Here is a 22,155-nt window from a genome sequence, read left to right as displayed (position 1 = left end):
AGAGGGTTGTGCACAGAAAATGGACAGCTCCACCCGGACTCTGGAACAAGTTTCCAGTGCAGCACTGGGGGTTTGGAATGGGATCCAGAACCAGGGCAGTGACCACAGCCAGGAGATAGATGGAGGGGAACAGGGCGGGGCCGGGGTGGGGGCTGCTTAGGTGAAGGTGATGGAGGAGGAGGATTCAGCAAGACTGCAGGTTTGGGCTGCCAGAAGAGGGGTACCCAGAGTACCCTAAAGGGTTTGACTTGAAAAAATGGAAGGGCAGTGTTGCCATGAATTGAGACCCCAGGCCTCCCTCTCCTGGGAAGGCCGGCTTTGGCAAGTCCCAGGTTCGGAGGAGGAAGAGAAAGATCCCCAGGTTCCTTCCGCTTCCAAAACACCCAGCTTAAGCAGGGGGAGGAGAGGGCGGTGACGGAGGAAACAGTTCCAGGTGGCCAGGCTCCTCAGGAAGAGGGTGCCTGGGGGGAGGGGGGGCACACAGTCCAGCTACCCACCTAGCGTGCCCGGGTAAACACGCCAGTTTCCAATAACAAAGTGGTGGGCCACCCCAGCCCGCTCCGCTCCGCGCGAAGGGAGGCGGTCCGTGCTCACATGATGGAGTGAGGGGGTGGCAGGAGGAGCCGCCGGGGGGAAACCTCAACGAATCTGGCAGGAGGCTCCAGGAAGTCCTTCTGAAAGTGGGCCCAGAGCCGGGCAGAGGGTGGGGCCTGAGGGGTCCCGCGAGGGGGTTGGGTGGGGCTGGGCTGGAGTCCCCCTAGGTGGGGATCGGGCTGGGCTCCCAGCAGGCGGACGGGGAAGGGGTGGAAAGGGGAAGGGAAGGGGCTGGGAGGTAGATGGGGAGGGTGTGGGGCGGGGCTGCGTCCCGGAGGTGCCGGGGTGAGGAGGGGCTTCGCAGGTGGGGGCTCGGGAGGGTTAGAAGGGGCGTCGCGTTAGAATGGGGTTGGGGATACAGAAGGGGAAGGGGCAGGGACAGTGGGGAAGACAGTGGGGTTGGGGTCGCGGAGTGGATGGGGAGGGGGCGGGCGGGAGTCGGGACGTGGACGGGATGGGGCCAGGGCGGAGGGGGAGGGGCCAGGTTGGGGTCGCACGCGGTGGGGGCGGGGTAGGGAAAAGGTCCCCTCCCGCTCCAGGGACCGCCCGCGCTTCCTCCCTCCGGCAGAGCGGTAAACAAACGCCGTGATGTCACCCGCGCCGCTGACCTGCGGCTGAACCCGGAGCTGTAAATGAGATGCAAGGTGCCAGCAGCCTCCGGGCCGCGCGGCCTGCGAGCCACACACGCTCCTCCGCGCCGGCCCGAGGTTCCCCCAGCTGCACACACGGACAGGATGCTGCAAACGCCACCAGACATTGCAACACGCAGCCAGTCTGCTGGCCGCGGCGTGAACCTTCCCGCCGCCTCCTCCGCCGCCCCCCGGCCGGCACCGGCCCAGCTGGAGCGCGGCCTCCCTCCTCCGGAGCACGCCTGGGGGCTGGCAGCTTCCACTCGTGTGGGGTCAGCTCTCCGCTAGGCACCCCATCGTCTGCCTCCCCAGGGGGCTTCCAGACCCGAGAGCTGAGCCTCTGGGGTCAACTTTGGGCTTTCTGCCCAACAGGTCGGGAAGTGCTTGCCTTTGCAAGCTCTCTGGGAAGCTCATTCCTTTTCTGCGAGGCCGGAGGCGCTGGAGGCCCCTTTTCCAGATGGAAGCCCATGCCCAAGTGTCCCCTGGCTGCCCACCAGCTTCTCCCTCACTCCACAGGGCAGGGGGCCACCCTTTCTTCCAGAGAGCTCCCCCAGAGCGGCCCTGGACTGCCTACCCTTGGCAGCCCCCTGTCTCTGAACTGCCCTTGGGAATGGAAATCCGCCTGGCTGGGGCCAGGAAGGCCAGTACTCTGTTCTGGAGTTGATTTGCTGTGTGACTTTGGAATGAGTCACTTGGCATCTCTGGGCTTCACCAAATCCCACTGGGGAAGTGGGGAGGTTTGAAACGGCCTCCCCTCTGCTAGTGTGCAGAAGGTCAAAAGTGCAAGAAACCCTCACCAGGCTGCCAGGGCTGGTGAGAAGCCTCAGGTGCAGGGGCCTGGCCTGTTGAGAAGGTAGAGCTGCTCAGAGGGGCCAGCCCTCCCTGCTCCTAAACCCAGGCTTCGGCCTTCATTGTGAGAAGCTGGGGCTGTGGGACATACTGGTAAAGTTTCCAGGGCCCAAGGAGCCTGCACACTGTCTCCCCTACATGGACCCCACCAACTCAAGTCCTTTAAGAAGCTGGGAGAACCTAAAATGAGCGTAGATCTTTCAAAAGCACCCCAAGAACCCAGCTCCTACTGCCAGAGCCCATTCTAGCTTCTCCTTTACTGAAGTTAATATCTGGGCTTCCCTGGTGGCTCAGCTGGTAAAGAGTCCACCTGCAATGTGGGAGACCTGGGTTCGATCCCTGTGTTGGGAAGATCCTCTGGAGAAGGGAATGGCTACTCACTCCAGTATTCTGGTCTGGAGAATTCCATGGACTTAATAGCTAAATCCCTGTCTCTCGCATCACCCTGTTTTGTCTTTCCAGCATTTTGTCACTATCTGAAAGTTTATTTGCTTGCTTGCTTCGTCTGTCCCTCTCCCCCAGTGCACACTAGTGTAGGCTCACCATGCACTCCCCCGCCCCTGGCTTGGTCATCAGGTGCCTGGTGAATATGTGAGTGAATGAATGAAATCATCTTGCCTCACGTGTGATATGGGCACTGACATCCCTGGAGGGGACCTTGGGAGGAATAACATTGACAGCCCAGGTGGTATGGCTATCATGAAGACCAATCACACCACTTGTTGGGCCTGAGTAAAAAAGGAAAGTGTGTGGCTGTCAGGGGAAAAAATTATTGAGAATTTCAAGATGGTGACAGCAGGGCGCTGACAAGTGCAGGGCCCTTGTGAGCCAGGGGTCATGTGTGACAGCTAGGGTCACACACCCAGGAAGCCAAAAGGGTGTTCATACATAGCACTCAAAAGCAATGCCCAAGGTGGGGAGTGGGGAGGTGGGGGGACCGAATGCCAAGTCTTGGGCTTTCCACACCTTCCCTGGGCTGTAGGAAACTCAATCCAATAGAGTTTCTCCTTGTTGCAGAATGGATGACACCTCCCACACAGACAGCTGACAACAGCTAGCTAATTGAGGGTTGTCTGTGCTCCCAATGGACGCGTGCAAAAAGCAAAAGCAGGCAATACGGAGGCAGGTAGGATTTAGCGGCAATGGTAAGCATGTAACGATCATTGCCTTGGTTAGCATTTAGTCAGGAGCTTCTCTAAAGTGCTACAGTGAGGCCCACAATCCAAAAAGCTCTAAAATCCTTTATCCCCACTTAATTAGACCCATACATTTAGGCAAGTCCACAAAGAGCCGTGGACCTGAGCTGCTGGCCCACTTTAGAGATAAAGCACCAAGGTCCTGGCAATATCAAGGGCATGGCCAGGAAATGGCTGAGCTGGGACCCTGGCATCACTTCTGGGAGCTGCTGGCGAAGGTGAGAATACAGCTGTTGTTTGGGGTAGAGAATGACGGCCTTTTTATGGGGGCAACTCTTTCAGCATCCCCTTTCTGACCCCAACCTGAAGCCTAGAGGCCCTTGAGCTGGTGTGTCCCAGGGAAGCCTCCAGCTAATTAAGCATTATTTATGGACTGGCCTCCTGAAGACAAGCTTTAAATTACTTGCAGGCCGTGCCAAGGTAACTGTCTATCCTACCGGCTATTAATTAGGAATCAGTTTAATCTCTGCTGGACGAAGGTCAAACACTATGGAGTTGACCCGGCTGGCTGGCGTCGCACTATCAGGCTGAGGATCTGGGCCTGGAGGGCTGGGGGACTCAGGGGAAGTGGCAGGACATTGCAACGGGAAATGACCTGGTCAGCACATCCTGCAAAGGCCAGGATGCTGAGAGCAAAGCCACATGGGCCTCGGCCCAGGAAGCCAGGCAAGGTGGGGTTTCCCTTTAGCACCAGCCCTGCAGAAAGTGGATTTCAGTGGTCCTCAGAGAGTGCCCCAGCCCTCCAACAGCAAAGAATTCTGCTGGAAATTCAGGCTTCCCTCACCTGCCTGGTCATGCGACCTGTAGAAACCCTTCTGTAGCTCCCTAATGCTCTTCTGGGGCTTCCTAGGTGGCTCGTTGGTAAAGGATCCACCTGCAAGGCAGGAGATATGGATTTGACCCCTGGGTAGGAAAGATCCCCTGGAGAAGGAAATGGCAACCCACTCCAATATTCTGGCCTGGAAAATCCCATGGACAGAGTAGGCTGGCGGGCTACCGTCCACGGGGTTGCAAAAGAGTCAGACACGACTTAGCAACTAAACAACAACAGTACTCTTCTAATCAAGTCCTGATTCTAGCCCATGGCCACCAGGCTCTATGAGCTCTGCCAGGCCAGACTCTCTAATTTCCCACTTTCCAGACATGCTCATCCCCTCGGCCTGGAATGTTCGCCTTCCATGGCCTCCAGCTCAGTCTTGATGCCTCACCTTAGACCCTGATCCTAGCCATTGCCAGCCTTCCTTCCCCAGAAGCCAGATCGCCTGGATACAGATCTCATGACTGTGTGTGTGCTGTTAAGCAAGTATTTAACCTCTGTGAGCCTTTGTTTTCTCATTTTCAAAATAGGGACACAGGACTTCCCTGGTGGGCCAGTGACTAAGACTCCACGCTCCTGATGCAGGGGGCCTGGGTTCCACCTCTGGTCAGGGAACTAGATCCCACTTGCCACAAGTAAGAGTTTTTACGCCACAACTGAAGACCTCGAGTGCTGCAACGAAGACCTGGCACAGCCAAATAAATAAATATTTTTTTTAATTAAAAAAAATAAAATAGGGACATAGTTCCTCCCTCATTGAGTTGTTCTGAGGAGCAAATCAGATTGTTCCTGTAAACAACTTAATGTGTTGTTGTTTAGTTGCTAAGTTATGTTCAACTCTTTGCCACCCCATGGACTGTAGCCCCGCCAGGCTCCTCTGTCCATGGGATTTCCCAGGCAAGAATATTGGAGTGAGTTGTAGTTTCTTTCTCCAAGGGATCTTTCCAATCTAGTGATTGAACCTGTGTCTCTTGCATCGGCCAGTGGGTTCTTTACCATCTGAGCCACCAGGGAAGCTCCACTTAGTGTGTAGGAAGAGTTTTACTAACAATGGCAAAGACTGATTGGAAACCCCTCCCTTTGCTCAGAGCTGCATCCCACTGCATCCAAGCATCTGCCATGCCTCAGTGTCACTGAGAGCCACGGGTCCGTTCTCCCAGCTAGCCAGAAGAGGGACCTGGGCTTTTCCCCTGCGATGCCTACCCGGTCCCTGTGACCTAGGAGAGCCCCCTGCACACCCTTCCCCGCTGTCAGATCTACCCCCATAAGAAGCCTTCCAGGATGACCCCCAGTTTTCTTTTCTGTGGAGCAGCTGCCAACCCAGCGTGGGGTCAGTTCAGATCCCCTGTTGCCGTTTTGTTCTCCAAGGACAAATCCCACAAATGACTCTACTTCCCTAGCCACACTGCCAGCCTCTCTGTGTGCCTGGTGAGGTTGGATGGCACCTGGGAAAGAAGTTTGCATTCAGCAGGTATTCAGGGCATATCCAGCCAGTGTTTTCTGAGCCCCTGGCTGGCAACAGTCCCCTGGGAGGTTGGGACTAGCACTGTCATATAATAGATGAGAAAACCGGGGCTCAGAGAGTGTGGGAAGCAGAATAATGGCTTCCTCCAGAATGTCCAAGGCTTCCCAGGTGGCTCAGTGGTAAAGAATCTGTCTGCCAATGCAGGTGACACAGGAGATGCAAGTTCAATCCCTGGGTCGGGAAGATGCCCTTGGAGGAGAAAATGGCAACCCATGCCAGTATTCTTCCCTGGGAAATTCCATGGACAGAGAAGCTTGGTGGGCTAGTCCATAGGGTTGCAAAATAGTTGGACATGACTGAGCAACTGAGCACACCAGGACTTGTTTTTCAGTCACTCAATTGTGTCTGAAACTCTTTGGGATCCCATGAACTGTAGCCTGTCAGGCTCTTCTGTCCATGGAATTCTCCAAGCAAGAATGCTAGAATGGGTTGCTGTTTCCTTCTCCAGGGGGATCTTCCCAACCCAGGGGTCGAACCCACATTTCCTGCATTGGCAGGTGGATTCTTTTACCATTGAGCCACCAGGGAAGCCCTGAGCATACCAGGATGCCTATATCCTAAACCCCAGCACTTGGGACTATGTTAACTTACACAGGAAAGGGAGATTTAAGGTTGCAGATGGAATTAAATATGCTAATCAACTGACTTTAAAATAGAAAAACTGTCCTGGATTATCCAGGTGAGCTCGGTGTAATAACAAGGGGCCTGAGAAGTGGCAGAAGGACAGAAGAGAGAGGGAGATGTGACCCCGGAAGCCGGGTTAGGGGGATGCAATCTTGACAGCTTTGAAGGTGGAGGAAGGGGCCGTGAGCCAAGGAATGTGGGCAGCCTCTAGAAGCTGGAAGATGCGAGAACATGGATTCTTCACTCCAGCCTCCAGAAGGCACATAACCCTGACACCTTGATTTTAGCCCATGAGACCACTGTTGGACTCCTGACCTCCAAAACCGCCAGAGAATGAACGTGATTTTTAAGCCGCTGAGTGTATGGTGTGTTTAGCACAGCTGCAGGAAGCTCAGGCAGAGAGGTGGAGAGCCGGAGAGCTGGGTCTGAAACTGGAGTTTGTCTCCAAAGTCTGTGGGCTTCCAGCGGCACAGCAGCCCCTCCCTCGTGCTAACCTGTCAGCATCACTTAAAACAAACCCTCTATTGGACTTCCCTGGTGGCTGGGAAATCCCATGGGCAGAGAAGCCTGGTGGGCTAGTCCACTGGGTGGTAAAAGAGTTGGACACGACTGGTGGCTCAGTGGTCAAGAATCTGCCTTGCAGTGCAGGGGACACGGCTTCAGTCCCTGTTCTGGGAAGATTCTACATGCAGCTGCGACTAAGAGCCAATACAGCTAAATAAATAAATATTTTAAAAAACAACAGCAACAACAACCCTCTGTCATAAAGATATGCCCCAGAGGCTTTTGCAGAGGGTGCACAAGAGGGGTTGCAAGGAACAGGCAAACAGGAGCCACAGCCTCATCTTCATGACCAGGACTTTTCATACAGTATCTCATTGAAATCTCCTTTTATAGATGAAGAAACTGAGGCTCAGAGAGGTCTAATAACTTGCCTAGGGCCATTCAGCAAGTGAGTGAAAGAGCATGCATATGAATTTTGGTTTGTTGACTCCTGAGCTCAAAATCTGAATCACAACTGTATACCAGCTCCTTAAAAAAGAAATAAAGCTAAACTTAGGTGCACACACGTGTGCTCATGCACACATACACACATACCTGCCAACCTGAAGGCTCAAGAGGTGGCCCCCAAACCAGCACAGCCAGTCAGGAGGAGGAGGAGGGCACCAGCGGTTCTCAGCCCACACTGCCCCGTGCCCCTGGCAGGAGGACCCCCACTGCCTCGCTGTGGGTTCACCAGAGAAGTGGCCTGGGGAGGTGAGGCAAGGCTGCCCCCTCTGCCAAGTGAGACATGAGGACATGGCATGTGGGAGTCGAGGGTGGCCTGACTCCACGTGGGTGTGTCTGGCAGGACTGCCTGCCTGCAGGAAGGTCACACTGCCCTTTGTGGTCATGCTGGCTCCAGCCCCAGCTCCCCATGATGACCTGGGATGGGGCCTGAGAGAGCTCAGGGCATGCTGGACTGGCCAGCTGAGTTTGTGTCCCCCGGCCCCTGGGAGAGATCTAAAGGCACCCAGAGACTCCTTCCAACCTTGGAAGGACTCTGCATCAGACAGCTGGCTTCTCACACCCAGGGCAGTATGAATAGTAACACTGACCTAGCAACCTGCTGGACCACTGTAAGTGGCTGCTCAGAAGGCTTCTTTGAGGTACAAACTCCCTGAGAGCAGACAGGTTTCAGCTCAAGCCAGAAAAGTCTGTCCTGCCTTTTTTGTTGGTCAGTGTCAGTAAATGACCTGATAAGGCCTGCAGGACTGGTGGCTCAGTGGTAAAGAATCTGCCTGCAGTTCAGGGACAGGTGACTCGGGTTCAGTCCCTGGGTCCGGAAGATCCCCTGGAGGAGGAAATGGCAACCCACTCCAGTATTCTTGCCTGGAGAATTCCATGGACAGAGGAGCCAGGTGGGTGACAGTCCATGGGATCACACAGAGTTGGACATGACTGAACGACTTAGCATGTGTGTCAGTAAATAACCTGATAAGGTCTGCAGGACTACACCTGGGAGGACTGGCTAAGAGATGCCTGGAGCTCCTGGATGTTTGTGCCTGAGATGAAAAATTGAATTGGTTCCTCCTTAAGAAGGAATACTAGACATCCACTCCTGATCCCCTTGTTCCTGGTAACAGCAGCCCCATGTCCCCCACAGAAGTCCATCTCCGCACTTACACGCTGTGGCTTGGCTGTTCCTCTAGTTCAGAGTCAGGCCTGAGACCCACAGCTGGCCAACCAGTGATTACACCATTGCCAGTGTCTGCTTCAGCCCAATCCAGCCATAATCAGAGAGACTCAACTCCTGGAGCCTGGAAAAGTTGGGAGGAAGATACTGATCTGCCTGCTCCACTGGGAGCTGAGGGGGTTTAAGGCAGCAAGGGGCAGATGTGAGCAGTCCCAGGGTGGGGAGGGGCTGCCTAAGGCAAGACTGGTCTGGACAACACTGTTTGATCTCCGGGAGCCAGGCTTGTGCTCATGTCCTTTAGACACATTTAAACTCCCAGCAGCTTAAAGCACACATTGCATGGACTCTGCTCAGGGCTCTCAATGTGATCTGTTCTGTAAAATGATTAACTGAGAGGCCACAAAACTCACTGGCTCAAGAGCAGACGCCCAGAGTTCAAATCCCACTTGGTCTGTCACAAGCTGTGTGATCCTGCTCTGGACCCTCAGAATCTGGACCAGTGAAAAAGATGATAGGACTTCCCTGTTGGTATAGTGGTTAAGAATCCACCTACCAACACAGGGGACATGGGTTCGATCCCTGGTCTGGGAAGATTCCACATGCCTTGGCACAACTAAGTCTGGTGCACCACAACCGCTGAGCTCTAGAGCCTAGGGGCTGCAGCTACTGAAGCCCGCGTGCCCTGAAGTCCGTGCTCTGTAACAAGAGAAGCCCCTGCTCACGGCAACTAGGGAAAGCCCGCCTGCAGTAACGAAGACCCAATGCAGCCATAAATAAATAAAAACAAGGGGGATACCAATTGAAAAAAGAAGACAGCACTGCCCACACTAGAGCTCACTGCGAGCAATAAATGACTTTATTACGTGTCAGGTGCTGGCACAGAGTAGGTGTTCAGTAGACACGGATTCCTACTAGCTATGATGGATCAGTCATGCCTTCACTCAAGCAACAAAGGTTTATTAAGCGCCTACTGAGTCCCAGATACTGCCGGGTGCTCAGGACACTCAGGAGGTAAGAGGACACGTCCCCAGCCTCCCAAGGATCTCACAGCCTTTTGGAGAAGATACATGGCAACAAGCAGCCACAAGCAGCCACAATCATGGGGAGTTGCCATGGCAACTCATGACTTTGGCCTCACCGCAGCCCAACCCTGACCAATTGAGCTACTTGGACGCAGAGGTGAAGATGACTAATGGGGAAGCTGGGTGGCTGTCTGCGGAGTGGGCAGCCAGGACCAGAGCAGAGGCCCGGCCTTTGACCAGCCTCTGTGCCTGGACTGGAGAGGGGTCTGCATTGGACCAGCCCTTGAACATGAGGAAAGGGGCTTCTAGTATGAGGGACAATGCCAGGCCCTGAGCCCTCCCTAGGGAAGAGTGATTCATTCTTACTGACTTCTAGAAAGGGTCAAGAGCTAAAATTCCCAAGGGCTTCTGTGACAGGAGCAAATTTCTCCCTTTCCTGCAGACTCCCAGAACCAGAGTGAGTCTGGCCAGCGGGCTCTTTGCCTCTGTGACCAGCAGAGCACTTGGGCCAACAAGCCAGGGCTGGGGAAGTCCACTTTCTCTCCGCCCCCACGCCAACCAGAAGGAGCCATCATTTCTTGCAAAACCTCTGGTGCTGAACTAGGAGGTTTACATATATTATTTCACGGAATCTTCATACTTTCGTTTTTCAGATGGGGGAAGCCCAGAGAGATGGTTATTGCCCAAGGTCACACAGTAGGTTGCTGGGAGGCTTCCTAGGATTTAAAGGATTAGGAACTGGCTCCCAGCAGCCCTGGCTAGCATCATGAATGGCAAGAGTGCTCTGGCCAGTGGGCTGGTCTCCACCACTTGAAAGACCTCAGCAGCCGTGACACTCCACGGGCCAGTCCTTGGCTTTGGGGCTGGAGTGGCCAAGTCTCATTCCCCCAGGCTGGGAGCTGCGTGTGGGCTGGGTTCCCTTCGGAGGCTGGCTCAGTCCTGGTGGAGTAATTAGGGCTTCTAGCTCCTGGGTTGCTTAGTGGTGGCGTGGGGGGCCTGGTTGAGGGCTGAGCAGGGCCTGAGGTTCCATGTGCCTGGGCAAGAAGAGGGAGCCCTCCCTTGAGGGGCAAAGGCACAAGCTGGAAAGAGCATGCTTCTTTACCTTGGAGTAAAGAACCAAAAGTTGAGGACCCAGTGAGATGACACATGGCAGATTCCCGTTATACTGGAGTTGGTAGCTGTTCCCTACTCCAGGGGATCTTCCCAACCCAGGGATTGAACCCAGGTCTCCCACATTGCGGGTGGATTCTTTACCATCTGAGCCACCAGGGAAGCCCAAGAATACTGGAGTGGGTAGCCTATCCCTTCTCTAGCCAATCTTCCCGACTCAGGAATTGAACTGGGGTCTCCTGCATAGCAGGCAGATTCTTTACCAGCTGAGCTGCCAGTGAAGCTCCAAGTAAGGAGCAGCTAAGAGAAAAGACCCTGATGCTTGGAAAGACTGAAGGCAAAAGGAGAAGGGAGAGGCAGAGGATGAGATGATTAGATAGCATCACCGACTCAATGGACATGAATCTGAGCAAACCTCGGGAAATAGTGAAGGACAGGGGAGCCTGGCGTGCTGTAGTCCATGGGGGTGCAGAGAGTCAGGCAGGACTTAATGACTGAACAAGAGAAGTGTGTCCTAAGTAACTTCCTGGAATAGTTCCTTTCAAGCCTTATGTTTTCCTTCTAAGTAATGGCATCCTTTCAAAATACACACAAAAACCTCACACAGAATTCTAAGCTACAAGACCTAAGTGAAGCTGAGTGAGTTAAATGGAGATGAGGACCCCTGGGAACCCTATCTGCTCCACCTCCCATGGAGCCCCACCTTCTTGGAACCCCTTGGGTGCTTTGGAACCCAGTTTGAAAACTCGGTCCTAAAACCTCAGCTGGTGTTGGGGTCTGCCTTGAAGCTACTGGGGTTCAGACAGCCCAGAGCTCTGTAGAAGACGGAAATGCAGACAGGTATCTGTAAGCACGTCCCAGGAGTATGTTTCAATGTGGACAAAATAATCAGATGGTTCATTGCTCAAAGCGCTTTCTTAGCCCCTTCCTTGAAAGGCTACTGAAAAGGGGTTTCAAGATCGATTTCCCCAAAACAGGATGTGGCCAACAGAGTTAGGAAAGCTTGAGCCCAGTGACCTTTGCCAGGCTGACTCTTGTTGGCATCAAGTATTACCAGGCCACAAATCTGTATTGTCCACTCTGGCGTGACCTTGGCTTTGGGTTGCAGTACTCCAGAGTCTCTTGCCTCTGACATAGGCTCCAGTTCTGGCCCTGAATCAGAGCCTCAAGTTGTTGGATGGGTTTTGATTGGATCCAGTCCAGAGCTTCTTAACCTGGTGTCTGGGACAGGCATCAGGGGGACCCAATGATCTCTTAAAAGTATAAAAATCTGTCTCTTTGTGCATTCTTCTTCAGACTGGGTTTATGTTACTTTCTCCAGCTCCTCAAAGGGCTCCACAACCAGCAAAAGATTAAGACTTACTGCAAACCCTTTAGTTTCCACCTCCTTTGAGAAGTTTTCTGAGATTTCCTTAATTTACAGTGATCTTTCCCTTGTCTGAATTATCAAAGCTCAAGGTCACTTGGGAGGATCCAGCTGGGTGACCTCGAGTTTAGATGGAAGGAGCTGGCACTCACTCATTCCTCAAAGTTGGCTTCCAGCTAGAGGTGCCACCCTGGTTGTAAATGAATGAAATACAACTGTGCTGTTTTCCTGCTTATCAGTTACTTGTTCAAAGCAAACTCTGATAACCAAAGACTACCTTAATCCTTTGGCAAGTAACCCACTCATTGTATGCAAATACTGCTGCTCAGTGCTTAAAAAAAATGTTTTGGTGAGGTCAAACTTAAGTACATCCTGTTGACTCCTGGACTGCTCATCAATTCTCTTTCCAGAACCCTCTGTGTACTAGGTAGTTCCCATTATTAAACAGCTTGTCTCTTGACCTCTCCATAACCCTGACTGGGGTGGGCTGGGCCAGGCTGATAATATTTGACCCAGAGGGAAAGGGCCTAGTGTTGAAGCTAAAATCCTGGGTTTGAAACCTGCCTTAGGCCAACCATCCAGGGCAACTCACTTCACTTGTATCTTAGAAATGGGCTGCTGATGGCCACTGTGGAAAACAGGATGGAGGTTTCCCAAAAAACAAAAAATAGAACTACCCTATCAGCCAGCAATTCCCCTCTTGGGTATATATCTGGGAAAAAAAAAAAATCAAGGACACTAATTCAAAAAGGAACATGCACCCCAATGTTCATAGCAGTGTTATTTACAATTGCCATGATACAGAAGCAACCTCAGTGTCCATGAACAGATGAGTGGATGAAGATGTGGTGTATATCTATATCCATATCCATATGTACACACACACACACACACACACACACACACACACACACACACGCTGGAATATTACTCAGTCATAAAAAAGAATGAAATGTTCCCACTTGGAGGGCATTATGCAAAGTCAAACAAGTCAGAGAAAGACACATACTATATGATATCACTTATATGCGGGGTCTGAAGAACACAACAAACCAGTGAATATAACAACAAAAAGCAGACTCACAGATATAGAGAACAAATGAGTGGTTACCATTGGGCAGGAGTGGCAATATAAGGATGGGGGAGGGGAGGTACAAGCTATTGGGTATATGACAAGCTCAAGAATGTACTGTACAACACGGGGAATACCGCCAACATTTTACAATAATGGTCAATGGAAATTAACCTTTAAAAAGGACATAAAAATTAAAAAAATTATTTTTTAATTGGAAAAAAGAAAAGAAGAAAAGCAATGGGTTGCTGATCACACCTGCCTCTGGGCCTAGATAGGACAATGAATGTGAAAAAGCCCTGTGGAGTCAGTCCTGTAGGCTACCACAGTCACACAGGGTATGGACCAATGTCTCAAGCTGTCTGGGGAGCCCAAGGAAGCCCTCAGCATCCAGTTCGGGTCTAAGTTATGACTGGTGGTCAGAATGAAGGATATGAACACAGGCTTGGCCTGCACCTTCCCTCCTCCTCCTCCTCTTCTCTCTCCAGCATCCTGAAAAACCCCACCAAAGGAATGACCCCATCGCTGAAGGACCCTGCTGAGGTCAGGCTGAGAAGGGCTGTCTTCTTTTAATTTTTGAGCATTGGTTGATTGATGCTGGTGGCCTCTCTTCCTCCTGGCCCCTGACTCTGTCTGGGTCACTGACATCACTCTAGTAACAGTGGTTCACAGAATCAATGGGGTGGAAGGGACCCAGGTGATAGTCTAGAACCCAGCCTCTCTTGATCCAAGAATCCACAGTTCCCTCACTGCAGCCTGCTGACCCCGGAAAAGCTCCAGAGGGCGGGAAGGTGCTCCTGGACCCCTTCCACCTGGAAGGCGGCCGATACTGTCTCCAGCCCCAGAAGCAGTCAACCAAACGCTTCTGAATTGGCCATCTCACCTAAGTCATGGCTTCTGGTCCTTGTCATCCAGAGCCTGCTCCCTGGGTGCCCCCCAGTTGCTCAAGGACCTTCGCAAAGTGTTGACCGATACTGCCCACAATGTTCCTGGGCTCCCTTGACATAGTAGAACTGAAAAGTTGTCTCCTTTGCTCAGGGCACCAATACAGTTGCTTTCATTTTCTTTGCAGAGGGAGTTAAACTTCTGTTGCCATTAAAGTCATCTTACTGGAGCTGACTCCCCTTTCCAGAGCATCGGGGACTTTATTGGAGATGATCATCACACACCAGGACGTAAGTGCCGCCAAAGAGAACCTTGTTAACGTGGCTCCCTGCGGCAGCCCTAAGCCCAGCTGCCTAAATCGAGGAATGAATTTGACAGTCACAGCTTCCCCAGAGCCGCGTCACCATTTTTCACCCCAGGCATCCACAAGCACAGATCACAGCTTGCTGAAGCGGGGGTCTCCCCAGAAGACTCTGAGGCCTGGATCCCGGATGACTCACACCCATCCCTCCAGGGGTACACCAGCTTACCCAGATCTTGCTTCAGCCCACACACTTCCATTGGACTAAAGATATCAACAGCAGTGTCTTCTCAAATCCAAGCACCAAGCTGAGAGCAGACTCAAGCTTTAGAATGCCCTCAGAAGGGAGCCAGGCAAGTCTGATCTCATGTACTTAGAGGAGCCCAAGGAGCACCCCAACCCCTCTCCTGCCCTTGGCCTGCCACCCCCCATACCCTCCGCTTCCTAAGTGATCTGGTGAAGAATTAGGTTAGATCCTGTCACTTCAGAAAACTAAGATCATGGCATCTTGTCCCATCACTTTATGGGAAATAGATGGGGAAACAGTGGAAACAGTGTCAGACTTTATTTTTGGGGGCTCCAAAATCACTGCAGATGGTGATTGCAGCCATGAAATTAAAAGACGCTTACTCCTTGGAAGGAAAGTTATGACCAACCTAGATAGCATATTAAAAAGCAGAGACATTACTATGCCAACAAAGGTCCGTCTAGTCAAGGCTATTGTCTTTTCCAGTGGTCATGTATGGATGTGAGAGTTGGATTGTGAAGAAAGCTGAGCGCCGAAGAATTGATGCTTTTGAACTGTGGTGTTGGAGAAGACTCTTGAGAGTCCCTTGGACTGCAAGGAGATCCAGCCAGTCCATTCTGAAGGAGATCAGCCCTGGGATTTCTTTGGAAGGAATGATGCTAAAGCTGAAACTCCAGTACTTTGGCCACCTCATGCGAAGAGTTGATTCATTGGAAAAGACTCTGATGCTAGGAGGGATTAGGGGCAGGAGGAGAAGGGGACGACAGGATGAGATGGCTGGATGGCATCACCGACTCGATGGACGTGAGTCTGAGTGAACTCTTGGGGTTAGTGATGGACAGGGAGGCCTGGCGTGCTGCGATTCATGGGGTCGCAGAGTCAGACACGACTGAGCGACTGAACTGAACTGAATTGTCACTTCCACCTCCCTTCACAGAACCTGCCAACAGCTCCCAGCTTCACTTGGAGCCAAAGACAGAGCTGGTTCTAGAGATTGCTGGCCCTACCTGCCCTGCCCTGCTCCCCCAGCCTGCCCCCTGCCCTGCTCCCCGTCTCCTGCCCTGCTCCCCCAGCCCGCGCCTTCCTGTGCTGCTCCCTGACCCCCCATGACTCGCCCATCCCCTGCCCCCCACACTGCAGCCCTCGTTACTCACTCTGCTCCAGCCACAATGGCCCCCTCCCAGCTCCCCAAATACCCCAGGTACATTTCTTTGAGCCCCTCTCTCTTCCCTCTACCTGGAATGCTGCTCCCTCCATTCCCATCAGGTCGTCTGTCACTGGACCTCATCTCTTTCCTCCTTACTGTGATGTAACGGGCTGTTTTCTGCATCCTGTTTTCATCTGTCTCCCTCACCAAACTGCTGACTCTACACGGGTAGGGACTGGTGTCTGCTTTGCTCACTGCTGCCGTATCTCTATGCCTAGAACAGTGCCAGGCACACATAGGGTGCACCACAGACTTGTGGAATGAATGAATGAGTTCCCACCAACCATTCATTTGCTAAAGTATTCTGGTATTCGGCACTTAAAAAAAATTTGTAAACTGTAATTATAATTTTTTAAAAATTATTTTTTGGCTGTGCCGTGTAGCACAGGGGATCTTAGTTCCTAGACCAGGAATTGAACTCGTGGACCCTGCAGTGGAAGCACGGAGTCTTAATCACCAGACCACCAGGGAAGTCCCCTAACGTTCTCTTTTCGAGAATCCAGAACTTTAATAAGACTTCATGCCTTTTAAGGGACCTCACTCATCTCTCGGCAGATGAGTGTACGTTTGGGAACACTAGCAGTACTCTTGCCTGGAAAATCCCATGGACAGAGGAGCCTGGAAGGCTGCAGTCCATGGGGTCGTGAAGAGTCAGACACAACTGAGCGACTTCACTTTCACTTTTCACTTTCATGCATTGGAGAAAGAAATGGCAACCCACTCCAGTGTTCTTGCCTGGAGGATCCCAGGGAGGGCAGAGCCTGGTGGGCTGCAGTCTATGGGGCCACACAGAGTGGGACCCGACTGAAGCGACTTAGCAGTAGCAGCGGCAGCAGCAGCAGCATCTAAACCGATTTGCTTGTCTCCTTTTCATTTGCCTTCAACTCTTTCCTAACCTTCTTGGTTCATCTGAATATGTTTCAAATGTCTCCCTTTCAAGCATCATATATACTTGGTGTATTTTTTAGATTGTGTCTTCTAAAGGGAGCAAGGAGAACATCTCACAACATTCTAGGTAAGGTCGTGCTTCGGCCTGAGGATACAGGAGAACAGGTTGGGTCTGGAACCGTTCGAGCCCAGGTGCCCATAACTATGTGGGCTCTTGAGAGTGGCAGGTTGGGATGAAGACTCTAGGGACAAGTTGTAGTGAGGACAACAACTGGATCTCTTTCCTTGGGGGAAAAGGATGGCTAATGGCTCCCTTCTCATCAAAATGGCCAAGATAATTTTCTCAAAGTTGTAAGAATCGTTTCTCAGCAAATCACAAGATAAAGATGGGACAGAGAAAGTAACTATTTTGATAAAGAGACTGGAAGGGCTCTGGGTTGGGGATAAACCAATGGCCGAGGCTCTGAAAAGCAGAAAGTTCAGAAGAGCTTGGAGTCTGCCCAAGAATGAGCAGATGCCCAGATAGATGGACGATGGATGTCCTGACCCAGGGTCAGATTTCCAGGTTAGGGAGCACTCTCTGATTTTAGGATATACCCTGCAAGTTCCACTTGACATGTTAATTGGGAAACTCGGGCCCTTCATTCCCTTGGAAGCCACAAGTTGAAAACACTAACATCTCCTTCAAGAACTGAAATAAATCACACAGTCGGCTACCTGGTGGCTGTTAAAGGGGTTTAGAAATGGACGTGAGGCCGTCTACAGACTGAGGGCACATTTTTCAACTCTGAGCTGCTTCTTTTTCATTCCGTGGGATCTGATGCACAGCACAAAAGGCTCAGATCTGCAGTGATGAGGACAAATGTCTTTTGCAGAGAACTTGGCATGAGGTTGCTTTCCTGGGATGGCTGAGCCATGTGTGTGTTAGTCTCTCAGTTGTGTCTGACTCTTTGTGATCCCATGGACTGTAGCCTGCCAGGCTCCTCTGTCCATGGGCTTTTTCAGGCAAGGATACTGGAGTGGGTTGCCATTTCCTTCTCCAGGGGATCTTCCCAACCCAGGATGGAACCCGGGTCTCCTGCATTGCAGGTGGATGCTTTACCATCTGAGCTACTAGGGAAGCTACTAACAGGAGCCGTAACAGAATTTTAGAGCATGCCAGGGTCTTAGGGATCATTGTGTCCCCTTTCATTTTTACAGGTGTGCTTCTTAGCTGCAGCCTGGAGAAGGAAGTGACTTTTCCAGGGTTGTAGCAAAGTCACGTCTAGAACCCAGGTGAGCCTGGTCACAAGGGGCGTGGTCCTAGATGTGGGCACCTTTGTTCCCCAGGGGAAGTGGGTAGGGCAGTAAAAGGGAGGTGTTTGTCTATTCAGGTGACAGTCCAAATTGTAAAGCCCATTGTTTGAAACCCAAGGACCAGATGCTGCATGCTGAAAGAATTTCCTAGATGCCACGGGTAGGACAGGTAGCCTACTTTCCTGCTCTCAGACTGCATCAGAGGAGAACCTGGTACTTTTCCTAGAAATTCCTAGCAAAGGCTGCATTCTGGGTGAGAAGGGGGGAAGTAAGCCACTGCTGTTTCCCATGTCACCCCAGCTGTGTGCCTTTCATGACACATCAATTGTTTAATGCAGCTACTCTGGCCTGATGACTCTGGGTTCCAAGATTACCTGTCTGGACCCTTCTCTCCTCTTTCTTCTTTTTCCTCTTCTCATCAGTACTGGCCTAACTCAGAGTGTGAGACACAAATTATTCCTTCCCCTGATCCCTAGTCCATGCAACATTATTTTTCTTTCATTCCCTTCTGCCTCCCACCCCCAGCTTCAGCCAGGTGCACAGTCTTTCATCAGTGGTTTCTTGCACGTGTGTTACCCCTCCCCCACCTCTGCTGGTTGAAACTCTTGATGTGCTCTAAGCCTCGCTCAGATGCCACCTTCTTCAGGAAGCCTTCCATGCACTCTTGTTATAGATGAATAGCTCTGGGCTTCTTCTGTGCTGTGCTGAGTTGTGTCTGACTCTTGCGACCCCATGGACTGCAGCCACCAGGCTGCTCTGTCCATGGAATTTCCTAGGCAAGAATACTGGAGTGGGTTGCTATTTCCTCCTCCAGGGCATCTTCCCAACTCAGGGATTGAACCTGCGTCTCCTGCATTGACAGGCAGATTCTTTACCCTGAGCCACCTGGGAAGCCTTCTGTGTGGTGTACCCCACCCCCCAACTTCATGTCTACCCAGGACCTTAGAATGTGATCTCATTTGGAAGTAAAGTCTTCAGAGATGTAATTAGTTAAGGATCCCAAGACAAGGTCATACTGGATTCATGTGGGCCCAAATCCAACGACTGGTGTTCTTATGAGAAGAGAGGACACACAGACACAGAGAGATAGCAAAGACAGTCACGTGAAGGAGGCAGAGATGGGAGTGATGCTGCCACAAGCCAAGGAATGCCAACCAGGACTCACCAGGAGTGTGGAGGGAGGGGGAGGGAGGAAGAAGAATTCTCCCTGGAGTCTCTGAATGAGGGGGACCCCACCAACCCCCAGATTTCAGATTTCTACCCTCCAGATTGTGAGAGAATACACTTCTATTGCTGCAAGGCGCCAACTTGGTGGTCATTTGTTACGGCAGTTACAGGAAACATACACTACAGCTTGTGCCTTGACAGTAAGCACCTGGCCATGTCTCTGAGCCTTCTTTGCTCTACCCACCCCTCTCCAGGCCCAGCTCTGCACTGAACACTTGACAGACACCTCGGGCAGGTTTGTTAGGTCTCTCTGAGGTGGTCATCAAGGGGTAGTTGGGCCTGGTCCTGCCCCAGTGCCAGGATGGGGAGGATTTGCTGAATGGATGTGATTCACCAGACTGGGTGAAGGGTCTATTCCTAGTGAGCTGCTTTAAGAAAAAGGCTACAGACCCATGGACCATAAATTCAACAACAAAGCAGGTGCAACTCTGAACCAGTCCTCATACTGGCTCCACGAAACGGGTCCCGGAGTCCTGGCTCTCTCTTCCATGAAGGGACTGGGTCCCTGCTCAAGGGTTCTGCCATCACGGCCCAGGGCTCTAAACCAGCCACTTGCCTCCTACTGGGCCAGAGGCTGGGAATAATCCCTGCAGATACTTCCAAACACACAGTTCACTCCTGTCCTCCAGGGGACTGTTGCTAAAACCAGGTCAAAGCCAAAAACTGGAGGCTAGGTCTACCACTAGCCTACCCAGAGCCTTGGAGGTGTAGGGGTGAGCCCAAGCTCTATGAATGCTTTCATGGAAGGAGTTCCAGAAGGACACAGCAAATATAAAGGAGTTGTAATGGGCAATTACCCAGCAAGAGTCTTTGCCTTGGAGACCCGGGCCATAACTGGCCCTGCCTGGGTGAACCTTGTACAAGGTGGTTAAGCAGAGATATCTCAAGGTGAAGAACTTTCCAACTTTTGTGCCTTTGGGTCCCTTTAAGAAAAACCCTTATTTGGGTCATCTCTGCAGCCTAAGGGGCACCACCGCCCCAAAATATTACCAAATCATTAGACTCAAGGTTGTTTTTTGGAAACTGGGTTGTTGCACCCCAAAAGTTAATGGACCTTTCTCGGACATGCAAGCAATCTGCAGACTCTGATTCTCCTCCCTTCTTTCTCTTTAGGGGGGCCTTTCCCCTTGGATCCTGCCTCTATTTCCACCCAGGGGAGGAGGGTCACGTGGGCCATGGAGGAGGCCTGCCTAACATTGCTGCAGGCTGTGGGTGGGCGCCATGCTCCCCAGCTCTCTCCAGCTGCTCCATGACCACCCTGAGCCCACCATCCACTTAACTCTCTCAGCCGTCTCCCCCAAAGTCCCCATTCCACAACACTCAGCCCTGTGTCCCCAAGCCCACTAGCCCCCCACACACTCCCAGCTCTGGGAGTGGTCCCAAGGCCCTTTCACTGGGCCCCAGATGGATTCAGGCAAGAAACCTTGATTCTACATTCCCAGCCATGACAGCGAGCCTAAGGCTCATTAAAACGCAGCTCCAGTAATTGGTCTGATAATTACAAGTTATAGGGAGGGCTCTTGGTCATTCTGACTGGTCTGAGGACTGAACCAGCGGTAAATGGCACTGGAAGGTTCATAGGGCCCCTGGTTCCTTTTTCTGGTGACCAGATACCAACCAATTAAGACATATCACTCAATGGTAGTGGCTTTATTCTTCAGAAGATACCCATTTCAAATTCAGTGGGGCATGGTTCCCAGTGTATGGTGCTGCTCTGCCCCTCCCCCACCCCAATGCCATACACTTCTTTCAATTTAGGCTTGTTTATAGTCAGTCAAGTTTTTCCAGATTGACTGAAAGAGTTCTTCATATGCCTACTGCAGCCAGTTACAAGAGCAGTGAGAGACCCAGGACTTGGGCCAGCTGGAAGAGCCAGAAGAAAAGTTTCTGTGGGATGCAGACAGCTAGGGAATGACAATCACACGCGATTGTCCCAAACCCTCCAGCTCCCTCTCCCCGCCAGGGCACCCTCATCTGCCACTCCTCCATAACAGAGGTGGGGGTGGGGTGGGGGCATCACTCCTAAGGAAATGAAACTGCTGAGAACAACTTCTGCTTCTCCTTTTTCGGTGTGTCCAAGGGTTAAAAAACACTTCTGAGCTCCTCTTCCAACTGCAAGGTCAAGCAGCTGTCCAAGCCACCCAAGGAGAAGCAGGAGCTGGGGGACAGCCGACCCCAGCTAACTTACTCAGCCTTGACAGCCTCCAACCTACAACCACCACCTCCCTTTAAACACCGCCCAGGGAAGGAAGAGTTAATCGGCAATCGGCTTTGGCTGATGGTTCAGGCTCCAAAGTTCAGTCCCAGTCAGAGCCACCCCAGAGGAATTGTAAATCTCAGGGCAGTATTTAACAAAACAAAAGCAACCTGGAATTACATGCAGGTTTGGTTTTCTACAGTACATATTTACTTAATCCCCTAGGTATGTGGCTCCATGTCAGATCAGCTGGCTTTGCCGGCCCTTTCACCCCCCTCGCTCACAGCAGTTTAAATTTCAAACTAATTCCCTGTTTTTGCTCTTCCTCTTCACAGGGCTGGCTGGAGACAGCCCAGCCTGCTGGCCTCAAATCTCTCTCTATTGCTCTAGTCACTGGGTGAGTCAGCCAGGCTTGGGTTGGCGTTGGGTGACAGCTGGCTCAGCCTCCCCACTCTTAGGCACCAGGTCTGGGAAAACTGGAGGAAGAGGTGCTGGAACTACCAAAAAGTTAAAGGCAGGGCTTGAGAATTGGAAGGGGGGAGGGGTGGCTCACCACAGTGCCACCTCTCCCTCCTCTTAGTGGGAGGGATCCCCTCCCGGGCTGTATTTGGGTGGGGGTGGGGGGGTGGTATGCGGAGGCAGCACTGAAACGAGAATGAGGACTCTTGATCAGCTGCTGGTTAGCCTGTCCCCTCTCTCTAGATTTCGGAACACCTGGCTTCCGAGTGCCTATCAGGCTAGGCTAGAGATCCACCACCGCTTCCCGCTTTTCAAACCACACCGAGTACCCCCTCTTTCCCAGCTTCCAGAGCCCCAGCCGTCCAGGTTGGGGCTGGGAAGCGGGTTGCCAAGGAAAATACGAAGCGCCAGCTAGCAGGCGGCTCCCCGCTCTACTCAGGAGCGCACACACCCTGCCTTACCAGGGTG

The 22,155-nt window shown here is 52.1% G+C and overlaps 1 protein-coding gene across 3 annotated transcripts in view; it reads right to left on the bottom strand.

The window, feature by feature from the left end:
- Positions 1-22,155, bottom strand: part of DHRS3 (dehydrogenase/reductase 3) — a 51,138-nt gene that overhangs the window by 27,820 nt on the left and 1,163 nt on the right. The gene's annotated exons all lie outside the window — the stretch shown is intronic.

This window comes from Ovis aries, chromosome 12, assembly GCF_016772045.2.
Source record: "Ovis aries strain OAR_USU_Benz2616 breed Rambouillet chromosome 12, ARS-UI_Ramb_v3.0, whole genome shotgun sequence".
Lineage (NCBI taxonomy): Eukaryota > Metazoa > Chordata > Mammalia > Artiodactyla > Bovidae > Ovis > Ovis aries.
This window is presented reverse-complemented; position numbering and strand designations above follow the sequence as displayed.